Source organism: Nycticebus coucang, chromosome 9 (assembly GCF_027406575.1).
Source record: "Nycticebus coucang isolate mNycCou1 chromosome 9, mNycCou1.pri, whole genome shotgun sequence".
In the NCBI taxonomy this organism is placed as follows: Eukaryota; Metazoa; Chordata; class Mammalia; order Primates; family Lorisidae; genus Nycticebus; species Nycticebus coucang.
This window is the reverse complement of record NC_069788.1, coordinates 49,512,560-49,520,199: the sequence shown is the minus strand read 5'-3', so window position 1 is coordinate 49,520,199 and position 7,640 is coordinate 49,512,560. Positions and strand designations below refer to the sequence as shown.

General features: G+C 43.4%; 1 non-coding gene across 1 annotated transcript; it reads right to left on the bottom strand.

Annotated features, from left to right (window-relative positions):
• Positions 1–5,061: 5,061 nt before the first annotated feature.
• On the bottom strand, positions 5,062–5,195 carry LOC128594972 (U4 spliceosomal RNA). Its single transcript, XR_008382673.1, has one exon. It is a non-coding gene; the product is annotated as a U4 spliceosomal RNA (small nuclear RNA).
• Between the last annotated feature and the right edge of the window lie 2,445 nt (positions 5,196–7,640).

Below are 7,640 nucleotides of genomic sequence, written 5' to 3'. Positions count from 1 at the left end.
CTTATTTATGTGTATTTAGATGTTCTACTGTAGCAATACATTGTTCAATATGTATGTGTGTATATATATATATATTTTTTTTTTTTTTTTTTTGAGACAGAGTCTCAAGCTGTCACGCTGGGTATAGTGCCGTGGCGTCACAGCTCACAGCAACCTCCAACTCAGACTCAAATGATCATCTTGCCTCAGTTTTTCTATTTTTAGTAGAGACTGGGGTCTCACTTTTGCTCAGGCTGGTCTTAAACACATGAGCTCAAACAATCCACCTGTCTCCAGCTCCCAGATGCTAGGATTACAGGTGTGACCCACCGCGCCAAATATACATTATATTTTTAAAATAGAAATTTTGGCCAGGAGTTGTGGCTCATGCCTGTAATCCTAGCACTCTGAGAGTCCAAGGGGAGTCGATTGCTTGAGCTCAGGAGTTCGAGACTAGCCTGAGCAAGAACAAGACCTTGCCTCTACTAAAAATAGAAAAACTAGTCACAAGTAGTGCTGCTTGCCTGTAGTTCCAGCTACTCAGGAGGATGAGGCAGGAAGATTCCTTGAGCCCAAAGTTTGAGGTTGCTGTGAGCTATGACACCACGGCACTCTACCCAGGGTGACAGAGTGGGACTTGGTCTCAAAAAAATATATAAATAAAAATAAAATAATTTAAATTACAGGTTTTTCTGTTCATGTGTTTGAGATAAAATGTCACTCTGTTGTCCGGGCTAGAGTGCAGTGGAATCATCAGCTCATGGCAAACTCCAACTCCTGGGCTCAAATGAGAAGCCTCCCAAGTAGCTGGGTGTACAGGTGCATACCACCACACCTGGCTAATTTTAAAATTTTTTGTAGAAATGGATCTCAGGTCTCACTATTGCTCAAGTTGATCTCAAACTCCTAGCCTTAAAAAAAAATCCTCCCACCTCATCTTCCCAAGTACTAGGATTACAGGAATGAGCCACTGCTCAAGGCCAAAATAACAGTTTTTATTTGATGTGCAAAGAATATCTTGCTCTCACAAGATTATTAATTGTAATATCTTCAAGTAAAAGTGATGTGACTGATTACGCTTAATTACTTTTGAAAATGATGCTTTAACAATTTGTGATACAGACATTTGATGGTCTGATCCTAAGTTGAGTTCATGTTGATCTTTGAGTTTAAGGACAGTTGGAACTGAAAGATAACATGCACACACAGCATATATTCAAATGGAAGAAGTGCATCATCAAAGCACTCATTAAAATGTGACTCATCCAGGAAAATCTCATCAGTAAATTATGTAGAAGATTCCGTCTCCTTTCAGCTGCTATATTTCTGCTTATGCAAACTAATGAGAAACCATGTCCCAAGCCTGGTGGTTCTTTGTCCGGTTGTACAGCAGCTGTTGTCACACTCAGAGGCTAGAGGTGCATCAGGAAAGACAGATGGTAGGGCAGGGTCAAGATTGCTAAGTGAAATGTTCACCAGTCAATGAGAAACAACCATATAGAAAATGAGATAAACTCATAACATTCATATCTAGTAGCTCCAGTGTTTTGTGGGTTTTTCCCTGAAAGTGGAAACAAACTGTACCACTTTTTTTTTTTTTAGTTTACCTATTTCTGAGTAAGAAATGTTTCCAATGAAAGCATCACTATAAAGTCTCAGTTTTCTCACTTCCAAGGTGGAGTTGTAATAATGTCTACCTCATTTTAATTGTTGTTTAAAGAATTAAAACAAGGAAAAAAAAAAAAGCAAAGGTCACAGAGCACATGCTCTTCCATAATGGTAATACTTTTTAGGAAACAGAACTTTTTCTATACTAACCTAGCAAGTCTAATAAGGGAGTTTAGGGCTGTGCGAGGTGGCTCATACCTGTAATCCCAGCACTCTGGGAGGCCGAGGCAGGTGGATTGCCTGAGCTCACGAGTCTAAAGAGACTGAATAAAAAAAGAAAAGCAAAAGGGAATTTACCTTTTAGCGTTTTTCTTGTGCTCTTGTTTTTTTCCCCTCTGCAGTCATACCCAGGAATCCAGTGTCTCTGAACATTTAGCAGCCTCGCACCCCTGCTGAGGTCCAGGGCCATGGTGGGAGTGAGTGGAGAAGAGATAGAGAGACCTTTGGTTTGTGTGTCCAGTGTCTGGGTCCTCAGGAAGGCCTTTTTTTTTTTTTTTTTTTTTAAGACAGAGTCTGACTTTGTTGCCCTGGGTAGAGTGCCATGGCATCACAGCTCACAGCAACCTCAAACTCTTGGGCTTAAGCAATTCTTTTACCTCAGCCTCCCAAGTAGTTGGGACTACAGGCGCCCACCACCATGCCTGTCTATGTTTTTTGTTGTTGTACTTTGCATTGTTGTTTTAGCTGGCCCAGGCAGGGTTCGAACCCGCCAGCCTCAGTGTATGTGGCCGGCACCCTACCCACTGAGCTACAGGCACTGCCAATGGAAGGACTTTTTGACTTGACCCAGCAAGACCTCCTCCATGGGTCTAGAGCTGCATGTAGGGAATCAGTTCATGGGGTGAGGAGCTTGTTCATCTAAGGAGAATTCCATGTCCAGGGACAAAAGAGGGGAGATGAACGTAGGGCCCTCAGAGAAGCTGTTTTCTGTTATTGTCAGTGGCTTCTGTTGGAGGGTGTATTGTGGAAATGAAAGGAGGGAATGGAAAGACAATGTCAAAATAGCTTGTGAGCCAGGTATGGTAGCACGTGCTACTTGAGAGCTGAGGCAGGAAGATCGCTTGAGGAGTTTGAGGTTGCAGTGAGCTGTGATGATGCCCCTGCACTCCAGCCTAGGCCACAGAGCAAGACTTCCTCTCTGAAAAACAACAGCTTGTAGCAAAGAGGAAAAATAGAAACAGTATCAACATACATAGCAGAGTTGTAATGTCCATCATATATTCAACTATAAATTAATTTTAAAAAAACCATAATATTTCATCTACCAGAGGTTGACCATGAAAACAATTTTTTTAGCCTTACTTGTTGATGTAGGTATAAACTACTTCCTTTTAGGAGATGTGACTTAGTACCCATTAATGTTAAATATTTAAAATATTCATAATCTTTGATTTAGCAGTTTCACTTAAATTAGTATCTCAGCCAGTTTGGGCTGCTAAAACGAAGTACCACAGACCGTGCTTAAAAACAACAAAAGTTCATTTCTCACATTTCTGGAGACTGGGGAGTTCAAGTTCAAAGCACTGGCAGATTGGGCAGCGCCTGTGGCTCAAAGCACTGGCAGATTGGCAGATCAGGTGCTTGGCTTGGGCCCTTTTCTTAGTTTGTAGATGCCCAACCTTTTTTTTTTGAGACAGAATCTCAAGCTGTAGCCCTGGGTAGAGTTCCGTGGCATCACAGCTCACAGCAACCTCAAACTCTTGGGCTTAAGCGAATCTCTTGCCTCAGCCTCCCAAGTAGCTGGGACTACAGGCACCTGCCACAATGCCCAGCTATTTTTTGGTTGCAGTTGTCATTGTTGTTTGGTGGGCCCAGGCTGGATTCGAACCCACCAGCCTCCGTGTATGTGGCTGTGCTATAGCCGCTTGAGCTACAGGCACCGAGCCAGATGCTCAATTTCCTTGCTGTGTGCTCACATGGCAGGAGACAGAGGACCTCCTTTCAACCCTTTCTAAGGGCACCAATCCCATCATGGAGGCTCCATACCCATGACTTCATCCAAACTGCTTTCCCAAAAGCCTCACCTCCAAATGCCATCACATTGGGGATTAGAGCTCCAACATACAAATTTGGGGAGACAAAAACATCAGGTCATAGAAGTTAGAAAGTTATAGAAATGCTCCCTCTAGTGTGCAAGAAATAAGTGCAAGATTATTTTTGAGGCATTATGTGCATATTAGTGAATATTTGGTGAGGGGATGTACTTACTGAAATAGTTTAATAAAGTAAGTTGTATACTTACAATGAAATAGCACACTATAATTTTTTAAAATATATATGTATGTGTATATATTATATATATGTAAATGTCCACGTCATAAATTAATAATAGTTGTAGAATAATATAAATTGGAAGAATCTTTTTTTTTTTTGAGACAGAGTCTCACTATGTCGCCCTTGGTAAAGTGCTATGGCATCACAGCTCACAGCAACCTCAAACTCTTTGGGCTTAAGCGATTCTCCTGCCTCAGCCTCCCAAGTAGCTGGGACTACAGGCGCCCAACACAATGCCCAGCTATTTTTTTTTTTCTGTAGAGACAGAATCTCACTTTATCACCCTCGGTAGAGTGCTGTGGCGTCTCAGCTCACAGCAACCTCTAACTCCAGGGCTTAGGCAATTCTCTTGCCTCAGCCTCCAGAGTAGCTGGGACTACAGGCACCTGCCACAACGCCCAGCTGTTTTTGTTGTTGTTGTTGTTGCAGTTTGGCCTGGGCCGGGTTTGAACTGGCCACCCTCGGTATATGGGGCCGGTGCCCTACCCACTGGGCCAGAGGCACCACCCAATGCCCAGCTATTTTTTGGCTGTAGTTGTCATTGCTGTTTGGCAGGCCCAGGCTAGGCTCGAACCCACCATCTCTGGAGTATGTGGCTGGAGCCCTAACTGCTTGAGCTAAAGGCGCCAAGCCTTGGAAGAATCTTTTTTATTCAAACTTTCCCCTCCACCCACCTTTGCTGATACGTGAACAGAAATAAAAAGGAGGAGGAAATACAGAATAAATCAGTTAACAATGGCGATTTCATAGTGTATTTTGCTTTCTTTTTTCGTTTGTTCTTTTTGTTTATTTGTTTAAGTCAGGGTCTCACTTTGTTACCCAGGCTGGGCTGGAGTACAGCCTCCAGTTCCTGGGTTCAAGCAATCCTCCCACCTCAGCCTCCAAGTACCTGAGACCATGCAGATGTAGTATATTCCTGAGGCTCCAGACACTGGACACACAAACCAAAGGTCTCTCTATCTCTTCTCCACTCACTGCCACCATGGCCCTGGACCTCAGCAGGGGTTCTGCTGGGTGGGAGGCTGCTAAATGTTCAGAGACACTGGATTCCTGGGTATGACTACAGAGGGAAAAAAAAAACAAGAGCACAAGAAAAACGCTAAAAGGTAAATTCCCTTTTGCTTTTCTTTTTTTATTCAGTCTCTGTAGAGACTGTCAAATTGCCAGTGCTGACTATATTGAAAGTCAGAGGGGTGTTGGGAAAAGTTTTCAATTAGCAATAATTGTGCCTTGGATAAACCTCATTGGCTATGATACTGCCACTATGCAAAGCTAGATTCCCTTTTTCTTTACTCTTACTATGCTTGAGTCCAGCAGCCAGCTTTGTTCATTTAGGCAGATAAGAAATGTACAAATAAGCCAGGCACGATGGCTCATGCCTGTAATCCTAGCATTCTGGGAGGCCGAGGCAGGTGGATTGCTTTAGCTCAGGAGTTCAAGACCAGCCTGAACCAGAGCAAGACCTGGTCTCTAAAAATAGCCAGACGTTGTGGCAAGCGCCTATAGTCCCAGCTGCTTGGGAAGCTGAGGCAAGAGAATCACTTGAGCCCCAGAGGGTTGAGGATGCTGTGAACTATGACTACATGGCACTCTACCAAGGGCAACAAAATGAGACTGTCTCAAAAAGAAGAAATGTACAAATAATGGAAACATTCACACAGTATTCCTATTAAATTCTCTCATTAGACTCGTTAGGTTTGCACAGAAAAAATTCTGTTTCCTAAAAAGTATTACCATTATGATAGAGCATGTGCTCTATGACCTATGCTTTTGTTTTTACCACCATGTTTGGATAATTTTTTAATTTTGTTTTTAGAAATGGGGTCTTGCTGTGTTGCCAAGGCTAATCTCAAACTCCTAGTCTCAAGAGATACTCTGACCTCAGCCTCTCAAAGATCTGGGATTACAGGTCAGCCCCTATGCTGGATCGCATTTTTACTTTCTATGCTATTAAATTAATCAGGGTTCTCCAGAGAAACAGAATCAATAGAATATATAGAGATACAGAGGGTGCAAAAAAGTATACACATTTTAAGGAAGGAAAAAACTGTATTAAAATTATAACACTTGGTGGCGCCTGTAGCTCAGTTGGTAAGGCGCCGAGGCTTGTAATTTTTTTTTTTTTTTTTTTGGCCAGGGTTGGGTTTGAACCCGCAACCTCCAGCATATGGGGCTGGCGCCCCACCCTCTGAGCCACAGGCACCGCCCAGAGGCTTGTAATTTTTAAGTTACACTGTTTTCAGTTCTAAGGTAAAGTTCAAGTTCTAGTTGAGCCCTTCACCCGAGGGTGTGCTGAATACCCTCACATTGTGCGCATTAGGTGACATCCAACCAATTGTACCTTCTCCCCGTCTCTCTCTTCCCACTCGATAAACTACATTTGTGTTTTATCATTCATGTGGGCATGTAGTTATTTATACATTGGTTTCATATTAGTATTGAGTACATTAGATTTTTTTTCCCATTCTGTTTTTTTTTTTTTTTGGCCGGGGCAGGGTTTGAACCCACCACCTCCGGCATATTGGACCGGCGCCCTACTCCTTGAGCCACAGGCGCCGCCCTCCCATTCTTAACATACTTTACTAAGAAGAACATGTTTCAACTACATCCAAGTAAACAAAAAAGATGTAAAGTCTCCATCTTTTCTTATGGCTGAATAGTACTCCATAGCATACATATGCCACAGTTTGTTAATCCATTCACGGGTTGATGGGCATTTTTGCTTCCACAACTTGACAATTATGAATTGAGCTGCCATAAACATTCTGGTGCAAATGTCTTGGTGATAAAATGATTTTTGTTTTTCTGAGGTATCTACTCAGAAAAACAGTAGGTACCTAGGTATCTAGATATCTGCTCAGAAAAACAAATGGAAAGTCGATTTTTTAGTACTGTAAGAATTCCCTGGCTCGGTGCCTATGGCTCAAGCATCTAAGGCGCCAACCACATACTCCTGAGCTGGTGGGTTCTGATCCAGCCTGGGCCCGCCGAACCATAATGACAGCTATAACCAAAAAATAGCCAAGCATTGTGGTGGGTGCCTGTAATCCCAGCTACTTGGGAGGCAAAGGCAGGAGAATTGCTTGAGCCCAGGAGCTGGAGGTTGCTGTGAACTGTGATGCCACAGCAGTCTACCCAGGTTGACAGCTTGAGGCTCTGTCTCAAAAAAAAAAAAAAGGATTCCCTGGCTCGGCTCCAGTAGCTCAGTGAGTAGGGCGCCAGCCATATACACATATGTTAGAACCCAGCCTGCGACTGCTAACAGCCATGACAATTGCAACAAAAAATAGCTGGACGTTGTTGCAGGTGCCTATGGTCCCAGCTACTTTGGAGGCTGAGGTAATAGAATAGCTTAAGCCCAAGAGTTTGAGGTTGCTGTGAGCCGTGACACCATGGCACTCTACCAAGGGTGACAAAATGAGACTCTGTCTCAAAAAAAAAAAAAAAAAAAAAAAAAACAACAGAATTCCCTGGCTCAGTGCCTGTGGCTCAGGCAGCTAAGGTGCCAGCCACATACACCTGAGCTGGCAGGTTCGAATCCAGCCCGGGCCCACCAAACAACAATAATGACTGCAACCAAAAATAGCTGGGCATTGTGGTGGGTGCCTGTAGTCCCAGCTACTTGGGAGGAGGAGGCAAGAGAATAGCTTGAGCCCAGGAGTTGGAGGTTGCTGTGAGCTGTGATGCCACGGCACTCTACCCAAGGCAGCAGCTTGAGG